Below are 26,584 nucleotides of genomic sequence, written 5' to 3' on the forward strand. Positions count from 1 at the left end.
CTCTATAGAGTTTTGTCCTTCGTTTTGTTAATGTAGTGTATTATCCTGATGGTTTCTTTTGCTGTGTAGAAGCATTTTAGTTTGATATAGTCCTATTTGTTTATTGTTTTCCCTTACCCTAGGAGATATATCAGCAAAAATAGTGTTATGAGAGTTTTCTGAGATTTTGTTGCTTATTTTTTCTTCTAGTTTTTGTGGTTTCATGACTTACATTTAAGTCTTTTATCCATTTTGAGTTTATTCTCCTGTATGGTGTAAGTTGGTGGTCTAGTTTCATTTTTTGCGTGTGACTCCAATTATTAATTGATATTGGTTAATAAAATTATATAGGATTCAAGTATACAATTCTGTGAAACATCATCTGTTGCATTGTGTGCCCACCACCCAAAGTCAAATCTTCTGTCCTCATATATTTGATTTCCTTTACCCTTTATCTTCCCCTAACCCGTAACCTCTGGCAACCACCATACTGTTTTATGTGTCTGTGAGTTTTTGTTTTTCTTGTTTGTTCATGTTTCTTTTAGTTTTATATCCCACATACAAGTGAAATTATTTGGTTATTACTCGTCTTATTGATAATAGCTATTCTAACAGGTGTGAAGTGGTATCTCATTTTAGTTTTGATTTGCATTTCCCTAATAACTAGTAAAGTTGGGCATCATTTCATGTATCTGTTGGACAGCTATATGCCTTCTTAGAAGTAGTAACCATTCAGAGTCTTACCTTATTTGTAATTGGATTGTTTGGTGCTGAGTTGTATGAGTTCTTTACATAGTTTGGATATTAATCCCTTGTTGAAGATGTTGTTTGTAAATAATCTTCTCCTATTCTGTTGGTTGCTTTTTTGTTTTGTTGGTGGTTTCTTTTGCTTTGTAGAAGTTTTTAGTTTTAAATTGTCTTATTCATTTCTTTTTTGCCTTTACATTCCTTGCCTTTGGATTAAATTCATAAAGTCTTCTTCAAGACAAGGTCTGTAAGTTTAGTATCTGTGTTTTCTTCTATGTAGTTTATTGTTTCATGTCTTACATTTAGTTCTTTGATCCATTTTAAGTTGATTTTTGCAGATGAGGACAGCATATGAGGACAATCAGTAGTCTAGTTTCATTATTTTGTATGTGACTTTTCCAATTTTCCCAGCACCATTTTTTGACCAGCCTGTCTTTTCTCATTGTATGTTTTGGATCCTTAGTCAAAAATTGTTTGCCCACATGTATGTGGATTTATTTCTGAGCTGTCAGTGTTGTTTTATTGACCTGTGTGTCTGTTTTTCTGCCAATACCATGCTATTTTGATTATTGTGGGGCTCTAGTATAATTTGAAGTCACAAAATGTGATAACCTGTGACTTTGTTGTTTTTTCTTTGCATTGATTTGGCTACTCAGGGTCTTTTGTTTTTCCACAGAAATCTAACGGTTTTTTTGTTCTGTTCTCTAAAAGAACCATTGCGATTTTGATGGGGAATGCATTAAATCTGAGTATTGCTTTGGATAATATGACTTTTAACTATGTTGATTCTTCCAATTTATGAACACAAAATATCCTGCTAGTTTTTGTTTCTTTTTCAATCTCTCTTAACAGTGCTGTGTTGTTTTCAGTGTATAGGTCCTTCATATCCTTTTAAAGTTTATTCCTAGGTATTTTTTTTTTGGTTGTTGCAATTACGGATGGATTTGTTACTTAATTTCTTCTTTGAAATTTCATTGTTAGTATATAGAAATTCAGTGGATATTTGTATGTTGATTTTGTATCCAGCAACATTACTATATTTGTTTATTGTTTCTAACCATGTTTTTATTGGAATCTTTAGAGTTTTGTATATAAATGATCATGTCATCAGCTCAGTGACAATTTTACCTCTTCATCCAATTTGGATGCCTTTTATTTCTTTTTTTTGGCCTGATTGCTCTGGCTGAGCCTTACAGTAGTACATTAAATAAGAGTGGTGAGAGTGGACCTCTTTGTCTTGTTTGTGATCTTTAAGGGAAAACTTTCAGTTTTTCATTATTGAGTATGATACTGGCTGATGTTTTGTCATATATAGCCGTAATTATGTTGAGGTACTTTCCTTCTAGACCTGTTTTATTGAGTGTTTTAATCATAATTGAAAGTCGTATATTGTGAAGTACTTTTTCTTCATCTATGGATATAATAAGAATTTTATCCTTTATTTTGTTAGTGTAATGTATTACCTTAGCCAATTTGCTTGTGTTGAATCATCCTTGTTCTCTTGAAATAAAACCCAATTGATCATGGTACTGTATTTTTAATGAACTTACCAAATTTTTCTAGGTTATAAAATTTTGTGGCATATAGTCTTATATTATTCTTATATGATCTTTTATATTTCTGTGTTGCCTGTGGAAACTTTTCCATTTTCATTTCTGATTTATTTTTCTGTTTTTTTTCCCTTAATGAGTTAGAGTTTTGTTAATTCTATTAACTTTTTGAAGAACCACATCTTTGCTGCATTATTTTTGTATATAGTATTTTCTCTATTTTAATTCCTGTTGTAATTTTATTCTTTTTTACATTTAAAAATAATATTTTCAGTTGTAGTTTACTTAAAATATTATTTTTATTTTTTAAAAAAATTATTTATTTTTAGAGAGAGAGAGAAACATCAATGTGTGGTTGCCTCTCACGCACTGCCTACTGGGGACCTGGCCTGCAACCCAGGCATGTGCCCTGATGGAGTTGAACTGGCAACCCTTTGGTTCTCAGGCCCATGCCCAAGCCACTGAGCTGCACCAGCCAGGGCTCAATATTATTTTGTATTAGTTTCAGTTGTACGGCCTAGGCCCTAGGAGTTAGACAATCGTTTATTTTTCAGTGTTCCCTCTGATGTTTCCAGTGCCTAACTGTACATATAATTATTATATTATCATTGACTATATTTTCTGTGTTGTAGTTTATATACATCCTCATGACTACTTTGTAATTACCAATTTGTGCTTCTTAATCCCTTTACCTTTTTCACCCAGCACCCCATTCACCCCCCTCCATTCTGGCAACTCTCAGACTGTTCTCTGTATCCATCTGTCTGTTTCTGTTTTATTTGTTGCCTTATATTGTTCATTAGATTCCACATATAAGTGAAATTACATGGTATTTGTCTTTGGTTTGCATGCCGGCTCTCAATCTACAGAGCCACACCAGCCAGAGTTGTTAATTTATTGATGATAGCCATTCTGACAGGTGTGAAGTGATATCATTATGGTCTTAATTCGCATTTCTCTAATGATTAGTAACATTGAACATCTTTTCAGATGTCTGTTGGCCATTTATATATCCTCTTTAGAGTAATGTTTACTCAGATCTTTTGACCTCTTTTTTAAATGGGATTGTTTGTTTTCTGGAGTTTTATAAGTTGTTTATAAATTTTGGACTATAACTCCTAATCAGATATATCATTAGTGTATATGCTTTCCAATTAGGTGGATTGGTTTAATTTTGTTGATGTTTTTCTTTTTCCTGTGCAAAACTTTCTTAGTTTTTTGTAGTATTTATTTATTTAATTAGTTAGCTTGTTTTTCTTGCCTGAGGAGATATATCAGAAAAAATATGAAATTCTAAGAGAAACATTGGAGATTTTACTGCCATTATGTTCTAGGATTTTTATAGTTTTAAGTTTTACATTGTCTTAAATTCATTTTGAGTGTATTCTTTTTTGTGTTTTTTAAAGTATATTTTATTGATTGTGCTAGTATAGTTTGTTTTCCTTCTTTATACCCTCCCCCCTGCCCCTCCTCCCACCAGCATTCCCACCACTTAGTTCATGTCTATGGGTTGTACATATAAGTTCTTTGGCTTCTCCATTTCCTGTACTATTCTTAACCTCTCTCTGTCTATTTTGTACATACCAATTATGTTTCTTATTCCCTGTACCTTTCCCCCATTCTCCGCATTCCCCTCCCTGCTGATAACCCTCCATGTGATGATTATTTCTGTGTTTCTGTTCCTGTTCTAGTTGTTTGCTTAGTTTGTTTTTGTTTTTGTTTTTTAGGTTCAGTTGTTGATAGTTGTGAGATTGTTGTCATTTTACTGTTCATAGCTTTGATCTCCTTCTTTTTCTTAGATAAGTTCCTTTAACTTTTCATATACTAAGGGCTTGGTGATGATGAACTCCTTTAAGTTGATCTCACCTGGGAAGCACTTTATCTGCCCTTCCATTCTAAACGATAGCTTTGCTGGATAGAGTAATTTTGGGTGTAGGTCCTTGTCTTTCATGACTTTGAATACTTCTTTCCAGCCTCTTCTTGCCTGCAAGGTTTCTTTTGAGAAAGCAGCTGACAGTCTTAAGGGAACTCCTTTGTAGGTAACTGTCTCCTTTACTCTTGCTGCTTTTAAGGTTCTCTCCTTATGTGTAATCTTGGGTAATGTAATTATGATGTGTCATGGTGTGTTCCTCCTTGGGTCCAACTTTTTGGGGTACTCTCTGAGCCTCCTGGACTTTCTGGAAGTCTATTCCCTTTGTCAGATTGAGGAAGTTTTCCTTCATTATTTTTTCAAATAAGTTTTCAATTTCTTGTTCTTCCTCTTCTCCTTCTGGCACCCCTATGATTCCGATGTTGGAATGTTTAAAGTTGTCCTGGAGGTTCCTGAGCCTCTGTTCATATTTCTGAATTCTTGTTTCTTCATTCTGTTCTGGTTAATATTTATTTCTTCCTTCTGTTCCAAATCATTGATTTAATTAGTTAGCTAGGTGAATCCCGGTTACCTTCCCTTCAGTGTTGGTTCCTTGTACATTTACCTTTATCTTGCTTTGAATAGCCTTCACTCTTCCTCTATTTTGCATCCATACTCAATCATTTCTGTGAGCATCCTGATTACAAGTGTTTTGCACTCCGAATCTGACAGGCTGGCTATCGACTCATGGCTTAGTTCTTTTTTTGGAATTTTGATCTGTTATTTGATTTGGGCTGTATTTCTTTGTCTTGGTGCATCTGTTCTGGTGTAAGGGGTGGATCCTTAGGTATTCCCTCTTGGGGGGGTAATCCACTTAGCTGTGTTGTGGCTCCATAAGTGGGGGAGGGATCAGAGAGGGAACCATGCGGCTTATTCAGCTCTCACCCTGCTTTCAGTCACTTCCCCCACTACCCACAAGCAAATTGAGCCCTTTTGTTGCCTGTTCCTGGGTAGGTGGGTTTGTGTATGTTCTAGGACCCTGTGGGTCTCTTAACAAACTCTCCTGTGATATTGGCAGTTTCTCCTACTGCTACAGCTCGCACATGTTTTTACAGCCAGATATTTTGAGCCTTTAGTTTCCCACTCTAGAATTATGGATTGCTCAGTCTGTCTTGCTCCTCATTTGTTTCTTCCCGGATTATTTGCACACAGTTGTGGGACCGCTTGGTCCACCAGCTGCCACCTCATCTGCCTAGTGTGTTACCTTGCTGCTCCTCCTCTCTGTTCCAGCTGCATGTCTCTGCCCCTTTTACCAGTCTGGGTGAATGTTTTTGGTTGTTGGACTTCCATAGAGTTCAATTTTCTGTCAGTTCTGGGTTGTTTTTTGTTTTAAAATTTGTGGTTGTACTTCTTTCGGTTGTGCAAGGAAACGAAGTCTATCTACTTATGCTTCCATCTTGGCCTACTCTTGTGATTTGTTTTTTTTATTTTGTTCTTGCATATGGTGTAAGAAGGTGGTCTAGTTTCATGTTTTGCATGTACCTGACCTATTTTCCCATTACTAGTTATTGAATACATGTCTTTACCCTATGGCATGTTATTATTTATTTATTTATTTATTTTTGGATCAAATGACTATACAAATGTAGTGTTATTTCTGTACTTTCTATTCGGTTCCAGTGATCTGTGAGTACATGTCTTTTTATGCCAGTACTATGCTGTTTTGATTACTGTTGCTTTGTACTATAGTTTGGCATCACATGTGAATGCTTTGACTTTGCTCTTCTTCCTCAAGTTTGCTAAAACTATTTAGGGTCTTTTGTGGTTCTATATACTCCTAAATTTTTGGAATATTTCTTCTAGCTCTGTGAAATACACCATTGCTATCTTGATAGGGATTGCATTGATTCTATATATTGCTTTACATGGCATGGATATTTTAATGATATTAATTGTTCCTATCCATGAATACGGTATATGCTTACCCTTATTTTTATCTTCTTCAACTTGTGTCTCCAGTGTCTTGTAATTTTCTGAGTACTGGTCTTTTATATCCTTGGTTAAATTCCTTCCTTGGTATTTTTTTTATGCAATTGTAAATGTAATTTTTTTTTTGTTTTGGATTTTGGATAGTTCATTATTGCTGTATCAAGATGCAATCAGTTTTTCGATATTTATCTTCTATGCTGCTACTTTACTGAATTTATTTTTCACTTCTAGCAGTTTTTCTCTAAAATCTTTAGGGTTTTTCTATGCACAATATTATGTCATTAGCAAATAATTGCAGTTTTATTTCTCTCTTTCCAGTTTGGATATATTTTGTTTCTTCTTTTTGTTTGATTGCCATGGCTAGGATTTCCAGTATTATGTGGAACAAGAGTGGTGAAAGGGACATTTCTGTCTTGTTTTTGACTTGAATGGAAATGCTTTTAATTTTCCTTGTTTGAGTATGATGTTATATACACCCTTTATTTTGCTGACATTTGTTCCCTCTAGTCCCACTTTGCTGAGAGTTTTTTTTTTATCATAAATAGGTGCTGGATTTTGTCAAGTGCTTTTTAGGCATGTACTGATACGGTATTGTGATTTTTATCCTTCATTTTGTTTATGTGGTGCATCAAATTAATTGATTGGTGGATATTCTACAACCTTAAATCTCAGGAGTAAGTTTCACTTGGTCATGATGTATGGCCTTTTTAATATATTGTTGGGTTTGGTTTGCTAAGATTTTGTTGAGGATTTTTGCATCTATAATTATTAGAGCATATTGGCCCATAGTTATCTCACTTTTAGTGTCTTTATCTGGTTTTGGAACTAGGATAATGCTGGTCTCATAAAATGAGCTTGGGATCTTCTCTCCTTTTGAAGGTTTTGGAATAGTTGAGAAAACTATGTGTTCTTTGAATATTTCAGAAAATTTCATCTGAAGCTGTTCACTCTAGGACTTCTCTTTGTTGGGAAATTTTTGATTACTACTTCAATATTTTAAGTTGTAATTGATCTGTTCAGATTTTCTATTTCTTCTTGATTCAGTTTTGGGATATTTTATTTGTTCATTTCTTCCCGATTGTCCAATTTGTTGGACTGGTGGTTTGCAATATTTTCTTATAATCCTTTGTATTTTTGTGGTGTCAGGTAGTCTTCTCCTCTTTCATTTCTGGTTTTATTTATTTGGGTCTTTGCTCACTTTTTCTTCATGAGTCTGGTTAAAGATTTATCAAACTTGATTATCTTTTCAAAGAATCAGCTCTTGGATATGTTGATCTTTTGTATTGTTTTTATTAGGCTCTGTTTTCTTTATTTCCTCTCTGATCTGCATTATTATTTCTCTCCTTCTGCTCATTTTGGACTCTCATTTTTATTTTTCCTGTTCCTTTAAGTGTAAGATTAGATTGTGAATTTGAGGTTTTTCTTGTTTCTTGAGGCAGGCCAGCAATACTATAAATTCCCTTTTTAGAAGTGCTTTCACCATGTTTTATAGATATTGGGTTGTTGTGTTTACTTTTTTAAAAAATGTTTCTTCTTTTTTTTAATTGTAGAAACTATTACAGATTTTCCCATTTCCCCCATCTTTGCTTATCTCCAATCAGTCCCCATCCCCTATCCTCTGACCATCATGCGTATATGTTTTCTGGCTAATCCCTTCACTTTCCTTCATGCAGCCCCCTCTGACAGCTGTCAGTCTGTACCATGTATCTATGCCTCTGTATTTTGTTCATCAGTTAATTTTGTTCACTAAATTCCATATATAAGTGAGATCATGTGGTATTTGACTTTTACTGACTGGCTAATTTCGCTTAGCATAGTATTCTCCAGGTCTGTCCATGCTGTTGCAAAAGGTAAGAGTTTCTTGTATTTTACTGCTGCGTAGTATTCATTCCATTGTGTAAATGTACCACAGCTTTTTTTATCCTATCCACTTATCTACTGATGGGCCCTTAGGCTGATTCCAGTCTTCGCTATTGTAAATAACACTGCTATGAACATAGGAGTTCATATATTCTTTTAAGTTTGTGTTTTGGGGTTCATAGGATGTATTCCCAGATGTGGGATGACTGGGTCAAAAGGCAGCTGCTCCATTTTTAATATTTTGAGGAAACTCTATATCGTTTTCCACAGAGGCCTCAACAGTCTGCTTTTCTTTAATTGAACAAAACAGAAGTTTGGCTGCTTGCTGCAACATAAGCTATACCTGAGAGGCAGATACTGATGCAGAAGGCAAGAGGTTTTATGTAGGTGCAGTGCAAGCTCGGAGAATGGTGAACTCCCGTCTAAAAGACCATCTTTCTTGCTCAAGCCTGCCATTTTTGTTAGGGATATAGAGGGGAAGGCTCTTTTCTATTCAGTTACCTTGCTAGCTTTTGGCATGCTTTGAGCCCTGTCTTTTTATCTTTCTAGCTTTTGGTGCACTCCAGGTTCTACCTATTCATATTTTTAGTTTTTGGCATGCTCAGTTTAACAACCTCCCCTGCTGCTGTCTTGGCCAGTGGGTGAGACTTCCTGGCACTCTGACTGATTTTCTGTGGTAACAACTCCCCCTTTTAAATGTCTGGACCCTTGTAATCTTACAAGGGTAATTGGATGAAGATCTCATTATCTGTAGTTTTTTCCCCCATTGTTCAAGTGTGTAGTCCTCCTTATCCTCAGGTTCAGAGATTCTTTTTTTTTTTTTTAACAATTTTTTTTAAAGATTTATTTATTTATTTATTTTTAGGGAAGTAAGGGAGGGAGAGAGAGAGAGAGAGAGAGAGAGGGAGGGAGAGGGAGGGAGAGGGAGGGAGAGAAACATCAATGTGCGGTTGCTGGGGGTTATGGCCTGCAACCCAGGAATGTACCCTGGCTGGGAATCGAACCTGGGACACTTTGGTTCCCAGCCCGTGCTCAATCCACTGAGCTACGCCAGCCAGGGCAGAGATTCTTACTAGCCACTAAAAGAAGAGGGGGGTCAGGAATGGATTTCTGTCTTCAGATGGAATCATATACAGTGTCTGGAGGATGGCACTGCTAGACAAGCAAATCTGGTAGACTGCTGCTTATTTCAAGAGATGGTGTTGCAGATAGACTTCCAAAGTGAGACCTGTTGAACAGACAGACAAGTGTTTAGTGAGGGGTATGCCTAGTAGTGCAAGGGGGAATTGTAATGAAATGAGAAACTGGAGACATTAAAGGATCCCCATGATCTAATCCTGAATAGGCTTTGGGTGGTATTCCCATGAGCAGGAGAAATTTGCTGAGGAAGCCACTATCTGGGAAATGCAGAATAAAAAGTTACATTGTCACTTAGTTTTGGGAGGTACTCTCCCTTTCTGAAAGAGGAATTTAAAATCTCCTTTAGGAGTTCAGGTCCACTTTTCCCTTGTTGTATCAACTGCAGAAGCAAGACTTGAATCCTTAGGTGGTGCCCTTCTATAATGTGTCCCGTCATGTAGATGTTGAGGATGGGATATACTAGAGCTTCATAGAGTAAGATTATATCATGAGTGTTGATCTTCCACGTAGAATTAGGGTCAGTGATAGAGAATCTGCATTCATGGTCCTGTTCATCATCTCATTGTGTGTAATGGGATTTAAATTCTGACAGGTGGGGAATTAAAGCCCCAAGATGTGTCGGCCCTCAAGTGGCTGGTGTAAGGGTTGGGAACCATTGGATGAATGTCCTGGACAATGTTTTTTATGGCCCTAAGATCCTGTACATATAGGTATTTATCAAAGTGAGGACTTTTGACTGGCAAAATGGCGGTGTTGTAGGTAGATTGGCATAGCCGAATTGACCCTGATTTTAAGAATTCATGCAATACTGGTTGAATTCCCTTTTTAAAATGATTTTTTTTTTTTTTGTGGGATCCATGCCCCTGCTTTTAGACTAATTTTATGGGTTGGATATTTACCATACTACCTGGAGTTTTGTCAGCCCAAACAGTTTGACTGACTCACTCATAGTACTGAGGTGGAAAGAGTTCACCTCTGGGTCTTTTTGGGCAAATCAGGAGTATCTGGAGCTGGAGAGCTAGCACTGGAAGTACTTTTTACACATAATTTCTGCTTCTCAGGGGAAAAGTTATTTGTGTATACAATTTACACCATTGATCTCAGCCCAGCTATAGAATGGGACCATCTGGCATGTACAGAAAACTATGTGTAAGTTTTTGCTACCCAAGCTGACATTCTAAAGGTTGGAAGAATACCCATTTTTGTAATTGCCTGGTTACTCAGTAACCATCACCACAGCTTTACTTGTCTTAGTTAGTTTTTTATTTAGAACTGAGTATGTAGCTTCCACATCTATGAGGAAATTAACTAGCTTATTCTCTATAGTCAGTTGTACCCAGGGCTCCTTTGGGGAAATAGTAATAGTTTGGGAGACATTTAGGGAAGCCTCAGGGCCTCCTCATTCATCATTAGATTTGTCATCATTCCTTTAATATTTCTCACTGAGGGTTTCTATTCTTTTTATTTTTCGATTTGAGTTCTGGGCAGTCCTTTCTCCAGTGGCCTTTCTCTTTGCAGTGGGCACATTGATTACTGCCTAGTGGAACTTTCCCTTTTCCTTTCATGTCCCACCTCTTCTGGTTTCCTTACACTGTTTCTAAGAAAACAGCAGCCAGCTTTAAATTTCTTGTTTTGCAGGCATGGTAAACTTTAAAGGCTATATCTACCAGCTGGAAGGGATTCATTTGCAATACCCTGTCTGAGCATTGGAGCGTCTTTTGCATATCCAGGGCTCTTTGCCAATAAAAGATAGGTTCACGATCCAGCATTTTCTAGTGCATGTGGGTCAGCATCAGTGTAATTTCAATAGGCCTAATAGAGTCTTTCTAAACATTGAGAAGGATCTTTGTTTGGTTTCTCTTGAATGGTGTATATCATATTCATGTTCTTTTGTTTGGGCACCCCTTTGTCTTCTTTTTTTTTTAAGTAATATTGTTTTGATTTTTTTCAAGCTTTTATTTTTATTTTGTTTTTTTAATCCTCACCTGAGCATATGTTTTATTGATTTATAGAGAGGGAAAAGGGTGGAGGAATGAGAGAGAGAGAGAGAGAGAGAGAGAGAGAGAGAGAGAGAGAGAGAGAAACATTCCGTTCGTGCCCTGACTGGGAATCAAGCCCACAACCTAGGTATGTACCCTGACCCAGGGTTGACCCTGCAACCTAGGCATATCGAGACAACATTCCAACCAACTGAGCCACCTGGTTACCACCCGGAATCCCTTTCTTAAGCCCTTCCAGTATGCACCTAGGGAAGTTAGGTCTCTGCTATTTGGGTCACAGTTGGGCTCTGTCAAAGGGAACTACCCCTGTTGGGTTGGGGGTCTTGTTGGGATTCTCTTGTTGGAAACTATGAGCTTTTTTTATTAGCCTTTTCATAACTAGCTGCCTTTCATCTGTCATAGGCAGTATGTTGGAGGTGATAAGATCTGTTATTTTCTGAGGATCTTTTCTATGTGAAGGTTTAAAAATCATCCAATTTTTAAATAAGTTGAAACTTGAATATAGGCCCAGTAGTGGCCAGTGGGCTGGCCTGCCGGTTTATTCTGCCTATTGAGTATTTCCTGAAAGGGAAGTATTCTTCTCTGGGTGGGGATGCTCCCTGGTCAAATTTGTTACCCCTTTGGGTCTTTGAGGGAGAGACCATTCCTTCATCATTGAGGGGTGGGGTTGTCAACCCTCTGGACTCTATTTCAGGGGTATCTAGCAGCATGGGTGGTGGCAGGGGAAATCTTCCTGCAGCTAATCCTGGGTCCCACAGGTTCATGGTATTAAAGAGACTCATCTCCCTATTTTTATTTTCTTTGTCTTACTATTAGTGAGGGGTTTGAAGCCAGTTCCCTTCTCTGCATCATTGGGTTGTTCCCTTTCTTTGCCCAATCCTTATTGTGTAAAGACATAAAGGCCTGGACATAAGAGATTTGGTCCTATTTCCCTGATTGTTGGCAAAAACAATTCCAACTGTGTCATGGTGAAGTATACATAAGCTAAGCAGTGTTATAATAGAAAACCAATCCCTTTTTAGTCATTGGATTATACCTCTACATGGACCAAACTGTTAAAATTTGGACCAGTGTGTTCCTTTCAAGAGTTGAAACAGAACAACCCCTGATGGTACAGAAGTACAAACCCCAAACTATAACCATAACAAGACCCTAGACAAGGTAGGGACATATAAACAAAACTTTGATCCATAATTCCATTATTCTAAATAGCCACTCATAAGCAAGTCCTAGTGTTTTATCTCTTGCCTACCAATACGCAAGCAGTCCAGCCCAGGTGGCATGAAGCCCAAAAGGAACAAAGCTCCAGTGGCATAAAGCCCAAACCCAAGCAGCAGGGATAGCCTGCCACCTGGTACCACAAATTCTCCTGACTGGGCCTAAGTGACACAAAGCCCAAATGGCAGGGATAGCTTGCTAACTAGTGTCACAAATGATCCCAACTGGACTCAAGTGGCACAAAGTCATGGCAGCAGGGATAGATGACCCCATGTGTGCCCAGTCTTCACTTACTCAGTCTTGGAGTCCACCTGCTCCCCTAAGACTTGTTTTATTTCACCAGTCAAGAATTTCAAATGGCTAATGCCTTAAGATGGAGTGCAAGGAAATGCCCGAAGAAAAGCTCTCGATAGCTGCCCAGAAATCTCCACAGTCTCTCCCTCCCAGGTCTGCCTGCAACAGTCAGATGGGACCTCAGCCTGCCCCCACCTTGGACTTACCAGAGTCCATGCTGTCTCGTCTAAGTGACTAAAACCTGCAACAAAAATAAATGGAGGTTCAGCTGCCTCCATTTGCAAAAAAAGACAAACTCATTAGGCTAGTGCTGGTGCAAATAGAAAAGGATTTATTCAGTCACCACATAACCTGGGAGAATGATTGAGTTCTGGCTCAAAGACCACTTTTCCTGCTCACACCCACTGTTCTTACAGGGATAGAAGGAAGGGCTTTATTTTCTACCCAATTATCTCGCTAACTTTTGGCATGCTTAGTGCCTTATCCATTCGTTTTTCTAGCTTTAGGCACCCTCAGGACCCTATCCATTCATATTTGTAGCTCTTGGTGCACTCAGTATAAATATGTGCCCCCTGCCATTTTGGCCAGTGGAGGAGACTCTGGCACTCCAACTGACTGTTATGATAACATTCCTACCAACAGTGCACTAGGGTTCTTTTTTTTCTACATATTTGCCAGCACTTGTTGTTTGTTGATTTATTGGTGGTAGCCATTCCGGCAGGTGTAGAGTGATACCTCATTGTGGTTTTAATTTGCATCTCTTTGATAATTAGTGACATTGAGCATCTTTTCATATGTCTTTTGACCATCTGTATGTCCTCTTTGGTGAAGTGACTATTCAGGTCCTTGGCCCAGTTTTAATTGTATTGTTTGACTTCCTAGTGTTGAGTTGTATAAATTCTTTATATATTTTGGAGATTAATCCCTTATCAGATGTATCATTGATGAATATGCTTTCTCTTACAGTGGGTTACCTTTTTATTTTGTTGATGGTTTAATTTTCTGTTCACAAGCTTTTTAGTTTGAGGTAGTCCCATTTATATTTTTTTCCTTTATTTCCCTTGCCCTGGAAGACATAATATAGGCAAAAATATTGCTATAAGAGATGTCTGAGATTTTACTGTCTATGTTTTCTTGTAGGGTTTTTATGGTTTCATGACTTACATTTAAGTCTTTTATCAATTTTTAGTTTATTCTTTTGTATGGTATAAGTTGGTGGTCTAGCTTCATTTTTTGCATGTATATTTCCAGTTTTTTTAACACCATTTATTAGATACTGGCTTGTATGCTCTTGCTTACTTTGTCAAATATTAATTGACCACATGCACATAGGTTGATTTCTGGGTTTTCTGTTCTGTTCCACTTACTTATATGCCTGTTTTTATGCTAGTACCAGGCTGTTTTGATTACAGTGACCTTGTAGTATAGTTTGATATTAGGAAATTGATAACCTCCAACTTTGTTCACCTTTCTTAAGATTGCTGAGGCTATTCAAGGGTCTCTTTTGGATATCTCTCTATTGATTTGTCTATCTGGAATATATTTTCTTGATCTGTGAAATATTCTATCAGCATTTTAATAGGGATCGCACTTGAATTGAGAGATTGCTTTAGGTAATATAGACATTATAATGATAATTCTTCCAGTCCATGAGCACAGTATATGCTTCCACTTATTTGTATCTTCCTCAATCTCTTTCTTTAATGTCCTATACTTTTCCAAGTACAGGTCTTTTACTCTGTTGGTTTATTCCTAGGTACCTTTTTGTTGTTGTTGTTACAATAGCAAATGGGATAGTTTTCTTAGTTTCTTGTTCTGATAGTTCATTACTTTTGTATAGAAATATCATTGATTTCTGAATATTTATTTGTATCCTGCTGCTTTGCTGAATTCATTTATTAGCTTTTGTAGCTGTCTAATGGAGGTTTTAGGATTTTCTATTTGCAATCTGCAATCTGCAAATATTGACAGTTTTATGTCCTCCTTTCCAATTTGAATGTCTTATTTCTTCTTGTCTGATAACTGGGGTTAGGACTATATCCAGTAAGAGTGGTGAAAGTGGATATTCCTGTCTTGTTACTGATCTTAACAGAAATGCTTTTAGTTTTTGCACATTGAGTATGATATTGGCTGTGCGTCTGTCATATTTGATCTTAATTCATTGAGTTATGTTCCCTCTTATGACCACTTGGCTGAGTGTTTTTATCATAAATGAAAGTTGGCTTTTATCACATGCTTTTCTGCACTTATTAATATGATCATGTTTTGTTTATTCTTCATTGTGTTTATGTGGTGTGTCACATTTATTGATTTGTGAATATTGTACCAACCTTGAATCCATGGAATAAATCCCACTTCATCACATTGTGTGGTATTTTTAGTATATTGCTTGAACTGGTGTGCTAATATTTTTTGATGACTTTAGTATTTATCTTTCTCAGTGATATTGACCTGTAATTTTATTTCGGTGCAGTGTCTTTATCTTGTTCTACAATTAAGATAATGCTGGCCTCTAAAACGAGCATGGAAGTTTTTCCTCCCCTTGAATTTTGTAGAACAGTTTGGGAAGGATAAATGTTTATTCTTCTTTGAATGTTTGGTAAAATTCATCTGTGAAGCCATCTGGACAAGGACTTTTATTTGTTGGGAGTTTTTTTATTACTGTATCAATTTCACTAGTTGTAATCAGTCTGTTCAGATTCTCTGGTTTCTCTTGATTCAGTTTTGGAAGATTGTAGGAATTTATCCATTTCCTTCAGATTGTATAATTGGTTAGCATATAGCTGTTCCCAGTATTTTCTTATATTCTTTTGTGTCTCTTTGCTATCAGTCATTGCTTCTCTTTCATTTCTGACTTTAGTAATTTGCATCCTCTTTTTTTCTTGATGAGTCTGGCTAAAGGTTTATCAAGCTTGTTTATCTTTTCAAAGAATGAACACTTGGTTGTATTGTTTTTTTGGACTCTTTCTCCTTTGATCTTTATTTCTTTATTATTTCCTTCCTTCTACTCACTTTGGGCTATTATTTTACTTCCATTAATGTAAAATTATTTTGCTTGTTGGAGTTTTTTCTTGTTTCCTTTGGTAAGCCCTTAAATATTGTGAATTTTTCTTTTAGGACTACTTTTGCTATGTGTCTCATAGATTTTGGGTTGTTGTATTTTCATTTTCATATGTTTCAAGGTATGTCATCATTTCTTCATTGTTAACCTCATTGACCTTTATTGACCTTGTTAACACATACCATTTTTAGTAACATGTTATTTAGCCGCCATGTCTTTGTGTATGTGTTTCAGTTTTATTTTTTTTTATATTGTTCAACACAGTTGTCCCCAATTTCCCCCACCACTCTCACCTGCCTCACCACCCCAACTTTCCACACTCAATCTTATCCCCACCCCTTTGTCTTTGTCCATGGGTCCTTTATACATGTTTCTTGATTACCCTTCCCCTTCTTTCCCCTTTTATCCTTCTCCCCTGTCCCCTCTGGTTACTGTCAGTTTGTTTTTCTTGTGATTTATTTTTAGTACCATACTATTATGATCATAGAAGATGCTTGATGTGATTTCAGTCTTTTAAAATTTGTGCCTTGTTTTGTGTCCTGATGTATTATCTATTACAGAAAATGTTTCATGTACACTTGAAAAGAATGTACCTTTTGTTGCTTTAGGCTGAATTGCTTTGAAAATATCAATAAAATTCGTCTGGTCATTGTGTCATTTAAGGCCACTCTTGTTGAATTTCTGTCTGGAAGACAGAAATTATTTATTGATGTCAATGGGGTGTTAATATTTCCTGCTATCTCTGTAGTACTGTTCATATCTCCCTTTGAGTCTGTTCAGATTTTTTAAACATATGTACTTGCTCTTAGTTTGGATGCATAAATATTTATGAGTTATATTCCTTGTTAGATTGATTCCTTAGTCATTATGTAGTGCCTTTATTGTTTCTTGTTACAGCCCTTGTTTTAAAGTCTATTTTTGCCTAATAAGTATTTCTTTTTTTTTTTAAGATATTATTTATTTATTTTTAGAGAGGGGAGGGAGAGAGATAGAGAGGGAGAGGGAGAGAGAGAAACATCAATGTGAGGTTGCTGGGGATTCTGGCCTGCAACCCAGGAATGTACCCTGGCTGGAAATCGAACCTGGGACACTAATATAAGTATTTCTAACCCAACTTTTGAAACATCTTCCAGTTGCATGAAATACCTTTTTCCATTTGTTTCTTTTTAGTCTATGTGTATTTTTCATTTTGAGTGTGCTCTTTTGTAAACAGCATATATATGGGTTTTGTTTTCTTACCCATTCAGCTAATGTCTACCCTATTCTTTTTTCCCCTAGTAATATTTTTCTTTTTTTAGTCTTTTTAAATTGCTTATGCTATTATACTTGTCCCAATATTTCCCCCTTTGCACCTCCCCCCAACTGCTTCCCATTCCCACAGACAATTCCCACACTCTTATTAATGTCTGTGGGTCATGCATATATGTTCTTTGTCTTATCCCTTCACCTTCTTTCAACCATCCCCCACCTCCCACCACTCTCCTCCTCTCTTACAGCTGTCCGCCTGTCCCACATTTCTGTGCCTTTGATTCTATTGTGCATGTCCATTTATTTTATTCATTAGAGTGAGAACATGTGGTGTTTGTCTTTTACCAACTTGATTATTTAGCATAGCAGTCTCCAGTTCATCCATGCTGTTGTGAAAGGTAAGAATTCCTCCTTTTTTACTTCTGTGGTTATATTCCATTGTGTAAATGTACCACATCTTTTTCATCCATTCATTTACTGATGGGCACTTAGGCTGTTTCCAAATCTTGGCTATTGTAAATAGTGCTGTTATGAAACAGAGGTGCACATATACTTTTGAATTGGTGTTTTGAGATTCTTTAGATATATTCCAAGAGGTAGAATCAGTGGGTCAAAAGACAGTTCCATTTTTAATTTTGTGAGGAAACTCCATAATGTTTCCAGAGTGGTTGCGCCAGACTGTATTCCCACCAACAGTACACTGGGGCTCCCTTTCCTCCACATCCTCACCAGCACTTGTTTGTTGATTTATTGATCGTAGCCCTTCTGACATGTGTAGATGATGATTTCATTGTGGTTTTAATATGCATCTCTATGATGATTAGTGATGTGTTGAGCATTATTTCATATGTTTATGGGCTATGTGTATGTCCTCCTTAGAGAAGTGCCTATTCAGGTCCTTTGTTTAGTTTTTCAATTGGATTGTTTGTCTTCCTGGTGTTGAGTCGTATAAGTTCTTTATATATTTTGGAGATTAAACAATTGTCCAGTGTATCATTGGCAAATAGGTTCTCCCAACAATGCATTCATTTTTTATTTTTTTCTGATGGTTTCTTTCTTTTTATTTACTTATTTATTTATTTTTAATTATTTTATTATTGTTCAAGCACAGTTGTCTGCATTTACCCCCCACCACTCCCCTGGACCCCAGCCATCCCCCCTCCCTCTCCTGATTCCACACCCCCTTGGTTTTGTTCATGTGTCCTTTATAGTTGTTCTTGAAAACCCTTCCCCTTTTCCCTCCCGTTATCTCCTCCCCTCTCCCCTCTGGTCACTGTCAGTTTGTTCCTTATTTCAGTATCTCTGGTTATATTTTGCTTGCTTGTTTGTTTTGTTGATTAGGTTCCACCTAAAGGTGAGATCATGTGGTTTTTTTAAATAGGAATTTTGAGTACCATTTATTTATTTAAAAATTGCATTTTTTCATTACTATTTGTACCCTTTATATCCCACTCTCCCTGCAATCACCACACTGTTGTCCATGTCTGAGTCCTTTTCTCTTTTTGTTCAATCCCTCCAACCCCAGTGCTCATATAACACTAATTTGAAAGAATATATGCACTCGTATGTTTTTTGCAGTGTTATTTACAATAGTCAAGATTAGGAAAGCGCCCAAGTGCTCATTTGTAGATAAGTAGATAAAAAAGATGTAGTACATTTACAGAATGGAATACTGTAGAGCTATGAAAAAGAAGGAAATCTTACCTTTTGCTACAGTATGAATGGACTTGAGGATTATTAGGCTATATGAAATAACCCAGTCGGCCCTGGCTGACGTAGCTCAGTGGATTGAGCGCGGGCTGCGAACCAAAGCATCGCAGGTTCGATTCCCAGTCAGGGTACATGCCTGGGTTGCAGGCCATGACCCCCAGCAACCCCACATTGATGTTTCTCTCTCTCTCTCTCTTTCTCCCTCCCTTCCCTCTCTAAAAATAAATAAATAAAATCTTTAAAAAAAAGGAAGAACCCAGTCTGAGAAAGACAAATACCACATGATTTCACTCATATGTGGACTCTAATGAACAAACTGAACTAACAAGCAAAATAGAGACATCATCATTGGTAGAAGAGTAGGTTAACAGCTGATGTTTTCTTAAGGTAAGCACAAACTTTTTAATTTGATATACTCGCATTCGTTTATCTTCTGTCCTTTCAGTGCCTAAAGTGATATATCAGGAAAAATATTGCTATGCAAGATATCTGAAATGTTACAGCCTATGGTTTCCTCTAGGATTTTTACTGTATCATAACTTACATTTAACTTTCTTATCCATTTTGTGTTTATTCTAGTTTATGGTGTAGGTTGATTGTCTAGTTTTATTTTTTTGCAAGTACTAGTCCAGTCCTTCCAACACAATTTATTGAAGAGAATGTCTTTTCTCCATTGTATGCTCTTGCCTCATTTGTTAAATATTAATTGACCAAAAAGTTGTATTTCTAGGCCGTCTGTTCTTTTCTTTTTGTTCAAGTATGGTTTTCTCCATTTTCAGCCCACCACAACCATCACCCCACCCATCCTCACCACCCCACCCATCCTTACCTCCCACACTCAAACCTACCCTCTTTGGCTTTTTCCATGTGTTCTTTAAACATGTTCCTTGATGGCCCTTCCCCTACTTTCCCCCATAATTCCTCTCCCCACCTCTCTGGTTACTGTCACTTTGTTCTTTATTTCAATGTGTCTGGTTATATTTTGCTTTCTTGTTTGTTTTGTTGATTAGATTCTACTTATAGGTGGGATCGTATGGTATTTTCTTTCACCACTAGGTTTATTTCACTTAGCATAATGCTCTTTGTTTCCATCCACACTGTTGAGAAGAGTAGGACCTCCGTCTTTCTTTATTCTGTGTACTATTCCATTGTGTAAATGTACCATAGTTTTTATATCCACTCATTTACTGGTGGGCACGTAGGTTGCTGCCAGCACTTGGCTATTGTAAGTTGTGCTGCTATGAACATTGGGGTGCATAGGTTCTTTTGAATTGGTGTTTCAGGGTTCTTAGGATGTAATTCAGCAGTCGTACTGCTAAGCAAAAGACAGTTCCATTTTTAGTTTTCTGATGAAATTCCATACTGTTTTCCACAGTGGCTATACCGGTCAGCATTCCCACCAACAGTGCACTAGGGTTTCCTTTTCTCTACAACCTCTCCAGCACTTGTTTGTTGATTTGTTTATGATGGCCATTATGACTGGTATGAAGTGGTATCTCATTGTGATTTTAACTTGCATCTCTCTGATGGCTAGTGATGCTGAGCACTCTTTCATATGTCTCTGGATCCATTGTATGTCTTCCTTGGAAAAGTATCTGTTTAGGCCCTTTGCCCATTTTTTTTTTTTATTGGAATGTTTGTTTTCCTGGAGTGGGGTCATGTGAGTTTTTTATATATTTTGCAGATTAAACCCTTGTCTGAGGTATCATTTGCAAATATGTTTTCCTGTATGGTTGGTTCGCTTTTAATTTTACTGCTTTTTTCATTAGCAATGCAGACACTTTTCATTTTGATAAAATTCTGTTTGTTTATTCTTTCCGTTATGTCCCTTGCTCTAGGGAACATATCAGTGAAAACATTGCCACGTGGCATATCTGAGATTTTCCTGCCTATGTTCTCCTTTAGGACTTTTATGGTGTTGGGACTTATATTTAAGTTTTTTATCCACCTTTAATTTATTTTTGTTTAATTGAGTTAATTGGTGACTGAGCTTCAATTTTTTGCATGTAGCTGTCTAGATCTCCCAACACCATTTGTTGAAGAGGCTATTTTTACTCCACTTTATGCTTCTGCCCTTTTTGTTGAATAGTAATTGACCATAGAGACTTGGGTTTATTTCTGGGCTCTCTGTACTGTTCCATTGGTCTATGTGTCTGTATTTATGCCAGTACTATACAGTTTTGATTACTGTGGCCTTGTAATACAGTTTGACATCAGATACTATGATCCCCTCTCACTTTATTCTGTTTCAAAATTGCTGCGGCTCTTTGTGGTCGATTATGGTTTCACATACAATTTTGAAATGTTTGTTGTATATCTGTGAAATATGTCAATTGTGTTTTAATAGGGATTGCATTGAATCAACAAATTGCTTTGGGTAGTATGGACATTTTTGGTGATGTTATTTCTTTCAATCCATGAACTTGGTGTATGTTTCCATTTATTTGTATCTTCCTTAATTTCTTTCTTCAGTGTTGTGTAGTTTTCTCAGTACAGGTCTTTTACAACCTTGGTTAGATTTTTTCCTTGGTACTTCATTTTTCTTGTCTCTAGCAAATGGGTTTTTTTCCCAATTTCTGTGTCTGATATTTTGTTGTTGGTGTATAAAAATGCCTTCTATTTCTGATTATTGACTTTGAATCCTGTTGTTTTGCCTGATTCACTTATTAGGTAGAGTAGTTTTTTGGTGGGGTGTGTAGAGTTTTCTATGAGTATTATCACATCACTGCAAACAGTGACAGTTTTAGTTCCTCCTTTACAGTTTGTTAGGTATTGAAAGTGGACATCTTTGTCTTGTTCTTGATCTTAGTGGGAAAGCTTTTAGGGTTTGCCAATTCAATATGATGTTGGCTGTAAGTTTCTCATAAAAGGTCTTTATTATATTTTGGTATGCTCTCTCTACTCCCACTTTGCTGAATGTTTTTATCCTAAATGGGTGCTGTACCTTATCAAATGCTTTTTCCCTATCTATTGATATGTTCATGTGATTTTTGTCTTTTTTTTAATGTGATATATTATGTTTATTGATTTGTGAGTATTGTACCATCCTGGCATCTCTGGGATGAATCCCACTTGATCATGATGTATGTTTGTTTCATGTATTGCTGGATGTGGTTTGCCAGTCTTCTGTTGAGGATTTTGGTGTCTATGTTCATCAGCGATATTGGCCTTTAGTTTTCTTTCTTTGTTGTGGCGTTATCTGGTTTTGAAATTACGATGATGCTGGCTTCGTAAGAAGAGTTTGGGAGTCTTCCCTGTCTTTTGACTTTTTGGTAATAGTCTCATAAGGGTAGGGTTAGCTTTTCCATAGGTGTTTTGTAAAATTCTCCTGTGAAACCATCTGGTCTAGGGCTTTTGTGTGCTAGGACTTTTTTGATTATTGCTTTGATTTCATCATCTGTTATCAGTCTCTTCAGGCTTTCTGCTTCGTTTTTCATTCAGTTTTGGGAGAGTATACTTTTCTAGAAATTCTTCCATTTCACCCAGGTTTTCAAATTTCCTGGCATATAGTTGTTTGTAATAATTTCTTACAATTCTTTGTATTTCTGTGGTATCAGTTGTAATCTCTTCTCTTTCATTTCTGATTTTGTTTATTTAGATCCTCTCTGTTTTTTCTAGATGAATCTGCTTACAGGCTTGTAGATTTTTTTTATGTTTTTAAGGAATCAGCTCCAGGATTTATTGATCCTTTGCATTTTTCTTTTTAGTCTCTTAGTCATTCAGTTCTGCTCTAATATTGATCATTCCTTTCCCTCTGGGCTTTGTTTGTTGTTGTTTTCCCAGTTCCTGTAGCTGAAGGGTTAGGTTGTTTATTTGAATTGTTCTTATCTTTTTTAGGTAGGCCTGTATTGCTATGAACTTCTCTCTCAGCATCTTCTTTGCTGTGTCCCATAAGTTTTGGACTCTTGTGTGTTCATTTTCATTTCTTTTCAGAAACGTTTTGATTTCTTCCTTAATCTCAATATTAACTCATTCATTGCTTAATATCATGTTATTCAGTCTCTACGAATTTGAGTGTTTCTGAATTTTTTCCTTGAGGTTGGTTTCTAGTTTTAGTCCTTTGTGGTTCGAGGAAATGCTTGAAATGATTTCAGTTTTCTTGAATTTGTTGAGGGTTGTTTTGTTTTCTATCATGTGGTCTCTCTTGAACATGTTCTGTGAGCATTTGAAAAGAATGTGTGTTTTGCTTCTTGGGATGAAAGGTTCTGTGTATGTCACTTAAGTCCATTTGATCGAGGGCATTGTTCAGTGCTGCAGTATCCTTGTCGATATTTTGTTTGGAAGATCTATCCATTGTTGACAGTGGGGAGTTAAAACCCCTTAGTATAAGTGTGTGGCTGTCTATATCTTTTTTGAAGTTCTCCAAGATTTTCCTTATAAATTGGGTGCTCCTGTGTTGGGTGAATATAAATATATGTGAATATATATGCGAACATATATGTGAATATATTTTCACATTTTATGTCTTGTTGATGGATTCTTCCCTTGAGTATTATAAAGTATCCTTCAGTGTCTCTTTTTATGGCCTTTGTTTTGAAGTCCGTTTTGTCTTATATGAGTATTGCTACACAAGATTTCTTTTTTCCTGCCCATTTGCCAGGAATATTTTTCCAGTCCTTTCCTTTCAGTCTGTTAGGTCTTTTTTTCTGAGGTGGGTCTCTTTGTAGGTAGCATATGTGCAGGTTGTTTTCTTATCCATTCAGCTACGCTATGTTTTTTGATTGGAGCATGGAATCCATTAACTTTTAAGGTTATTATTGGTAGGTGCTTACTCACTACCTGTGGTCCTCTATCTCTCACTCTTTTCCTCCCTCTTCTTATGGCAATTCCTTTCACATATCTCGCGTGCTGGTTTGGTGTATTCTTTCAGCCTTCATTTGTCTGGGAAACCCCTTATTTTGCCTTCCATTTTGATTGAGAGCCTCTCTGAGTAGAGTAGTCTTGGTTTCAGGCCCTTGCTTTTCATTACTTCAATATTTTTTACCATTCCCTCCTGGCTTGCAGTGGGTCTGTTGAGAAATCAGCTGCTAGCTTTATCGGAGTTCCTTTGTATGTTACTTCTTGTTTGGCCGTTGCTGCTTTTAAGATTCTCTCTTTATCTTTAAAACTTGGCATTTTAATGATGATGTGTCTTGGAGTAGGCTTCTTCTGGTTCATCTTGTTTGGGATCCTGTGTGGTTCCTGAACGAGTGGCTTTTCCCTGTCCCAGTTCAGGATGTTTTCTGATATTAATTTTTTAAAAAGGGTTTCTGGCCATTGCTCCTTTTCTTCTCCTCTGGTATTCTTATGATTCAAATGTTGTCATGTTTCATGTTATCTTGCAGTTCCCTTAAGCAATCTTCATATTTTTTTAGTCTTTTTTCATGCAGTTTCTCTACCTGTGTATTTCTACCTTGTTTTCCAGCTCACTGATTTGGGCTTCTGCTTCATCCAGCCTGCTTGTATTTTCTTGTAGTATATTTTTTTTTATTTCAGAAATTGTGTTCTTTCTTTCTTTCCTGGTTCTTGTTTATAGTTACCATTTCCATTGTTGTAGTTCTCACTCAGTTCCTTGTAGTTTTCTGTGAGTTCCTTGAGCATCCTTGTACCCATTCTTTTGAATTCTGTATCTGATATTTACTTGCCTCCATTTCATTTAGCTCTTTTAGTGGGGAATCTCCATTCCTTTTGACTTCAGGGCCTTTTTTTGTCTCCCCATTTTAGGGTAGTCTTTTTGTTTGTTTCTGCATTTCCCAGTGCCATGCTTTGCTAGCTGTGTTTATAGAGTGAACTTCTATGATAGGAATTCTGTGGGACTCTGTGGTGTGGTCTCTTTGATCTCACCTGGATGCTCTAGGAATGTTCTTTCTTCTGTCTGTGTGGATTCTCTTGCAGTACTTTTGTCTTACCCATTGGTGGGTCCTTCATTGGTGGATAATCTCCTTCAGCGGGTTTACTGGTGTTCACAACTCCCACCTTATCTGATATGCATTCTGAGGCAGGTCAAAGGTGGAGTGGATTGTGACTGTGGGAGAGTGTCCTATGGGCTTTAAATTACCAACCAGTAGAGAAGAGATAGGAGTTCCCCTGGAGATCACAGCAGTAACAGTGATATTTCATCCAACTAGCCACTTTTTTTAAAGGTGAAAAAGAGATAAGACTCTAGTTATAGCAGAAAAAGAATGTGAACTGACTCCAGGAAGCAGAGCGTTTATTTGAGGTTAGATGGTGAGATATAATTAGAGTAAGGGCTAGAAAGTTTGCATAGCATTGGAGAGAATAAAGTTAGCCACAACGAAAACAGTGAAATGAACCGAGACCGGGGAAGAATGCTGGTGGTATTTGGAACAACAATCATATGACAAGAAATATATTATCTGAGTAAAAAGAGTAAAAAGTGAAAGGCCAAGAGAAGTATGTTATTGGAATAATAATATGAGTGAAGTGAAGGAAGAGAAATTAAAGTGCAATGTGAAAGGGAAGACAAAGAAAACTAGTCAATGAAATGAAACAAATAAAACAAAACTCAATGGAAAGAAGAAAAATAAAAATTAAAATAATCAAAAAAGTAAAAAGTGAAAAATAAAATGCAAGTTTTGTAGAATAGCAAAGTGAATTTTATCTCGCTTGGCGTTAGCCCTCTGATCTCTCTTTGGATTTGTCTTTGGTGCTTTTTCAGCTCCAGGTCTTATTGTCTTACACTTGTAAGAAGAAAAAAACAAAGCCCTCTTTTGTCTTTAAACCCTGGAAGGGAGTTCTGCTGGTATTCTTGGAAGCTGTAGGTGGGGAGGGTCTGGGATCATTTTTTTCCCTTTCCTGTGGTTCTGCATTGGGGGCTCAGTCAGGGCTATAATATTCAGAGGTGTCCAGCCTTCAGCCCAAGCCCTCAGAGCGGTTTGAGGACCCCATGGTCCATATGCATCAGGCTGGTGCCTTTAATCCACTTCATTGTGCATCTTTTGATTAGTTCCTGAGGTACACTGAGTTGGAGCAACTAGCACCCCCCCTTCCTCTTTGCTGGCCTGGACACTGGGCACACGCAGAATCCCTTCAGGGATGTTGAGTTCCCCTATTGAATTAAATCTCTCTGGAGATTGCTACCCATCTGAGCCCCTGCAGTCCCACTTTGATCAGTCCATAAGGCTCCCTGATTTGGAGCAAATTGCACCTCCCCTCCTCTCTCTTCACTGGCTCTGCAATGGCACAAGAGAGCTCCTTGCACAGTGGCTGGGAGACTTTTTTTTTTTTTTAGTGAATTCCCTTTGGTTTTTGCCGGCCCTTCTTAACAAGCTCCTTGCTTGTCACACATCCCAACTCTCTGACCAGTCCAGAGACTGTCTGAGTCAGCGTCAGTTGTGGCCCAACTCTTCTATCTCCAGGTATCACCTGGCTCCCCAGTTTCTCTGGCACAGTGCCAGCAGGGGGATACCTCCTCTGAGTGCCTCCTACTATGTCTTTTTCCCCCCAGTGACTTCAGGTATCCAGCTCTCTCCTGGTGCAGGAGTGGCTTCCCTGCTTTGGGAGGGGAGGGACCTGCAAAGTTACAATTGCCAGTCACCTTCCTCCACCACCAGGTGATGGCTTTTTTAACTTTATAGTGAACCACTGCAGCCTGACCTGCCCTTTGTCGTGAGTTAGTAATTCAGGAACCAACTCAAGATTCTTCTTTATCTGTTTTTTTTGTTTTGTTTTGTCTTTTGTTTAAAGAACAGGCTACTCCTAGAGAGCCATGCCATATATTTCTTGATGGGAAGAATTATTATGCATCCTAATTTCACTTACAAGTTTTATGCTATCATAGCACAGTTCCAGTGGATATTTTTTAACTTGACAAAGATGTTCCAAAATTAATCTGGAGGTCTGAGCAAGCAAGAATTGCTGAGAATACTACTGAGCAAGTTAAAAAGAAAACTTAAACTACTGAATGTCAAAACATATAGTAAAGCCACAGTCATGTAAA

At 37.2% G+C, this 26,584-nt stretch overlaps 1 protein-coding gene across 4 annotated transcripts in view; it reads left to right on the forward strand.

Moving 5' to 3' along the window:
* The window catches only part of BLVRA (biliverdin reductase A), a 162,991-nt gene that overhangs the window by 11,206 nt on the left and 125,201 nt on the right, over positions 1-26,584 (forward strand). For 2 of the 4 annotated variants that reach the window (XM_045827549.1, XM_045827546.1), the window contains exon 1: positions 18,899-19,032. The exons of the other annotated variants lie outside the window; for them this stretch is intronic. The gene's annotated coding sequence lies outside the window, so the exon portion shown is untranslated. Of the gene's footprint in view, positions 1-18,898; positions 19,033-26,584 lie in introns of those variants that run through there. 4 annotated transcript variants of the gene reach the window in all.

This window comes from Phyllostomus hastatus, unplaced genomic scaffold, assembly GCF_019186645.2.
Source record: "Phyllostomus hastatus isolate PE091 unplaced genomic scaffold, TTU_PhHast_1.1 phas_scaffold_78, whole genome shotgun sequence".
Lineage (NCBI taxonomy): Eukaryota > Metazoa > Chordata > Mammalia > Chiroptera > Phyllostomidae > Phyllostomus > Phyllostomus hastatus.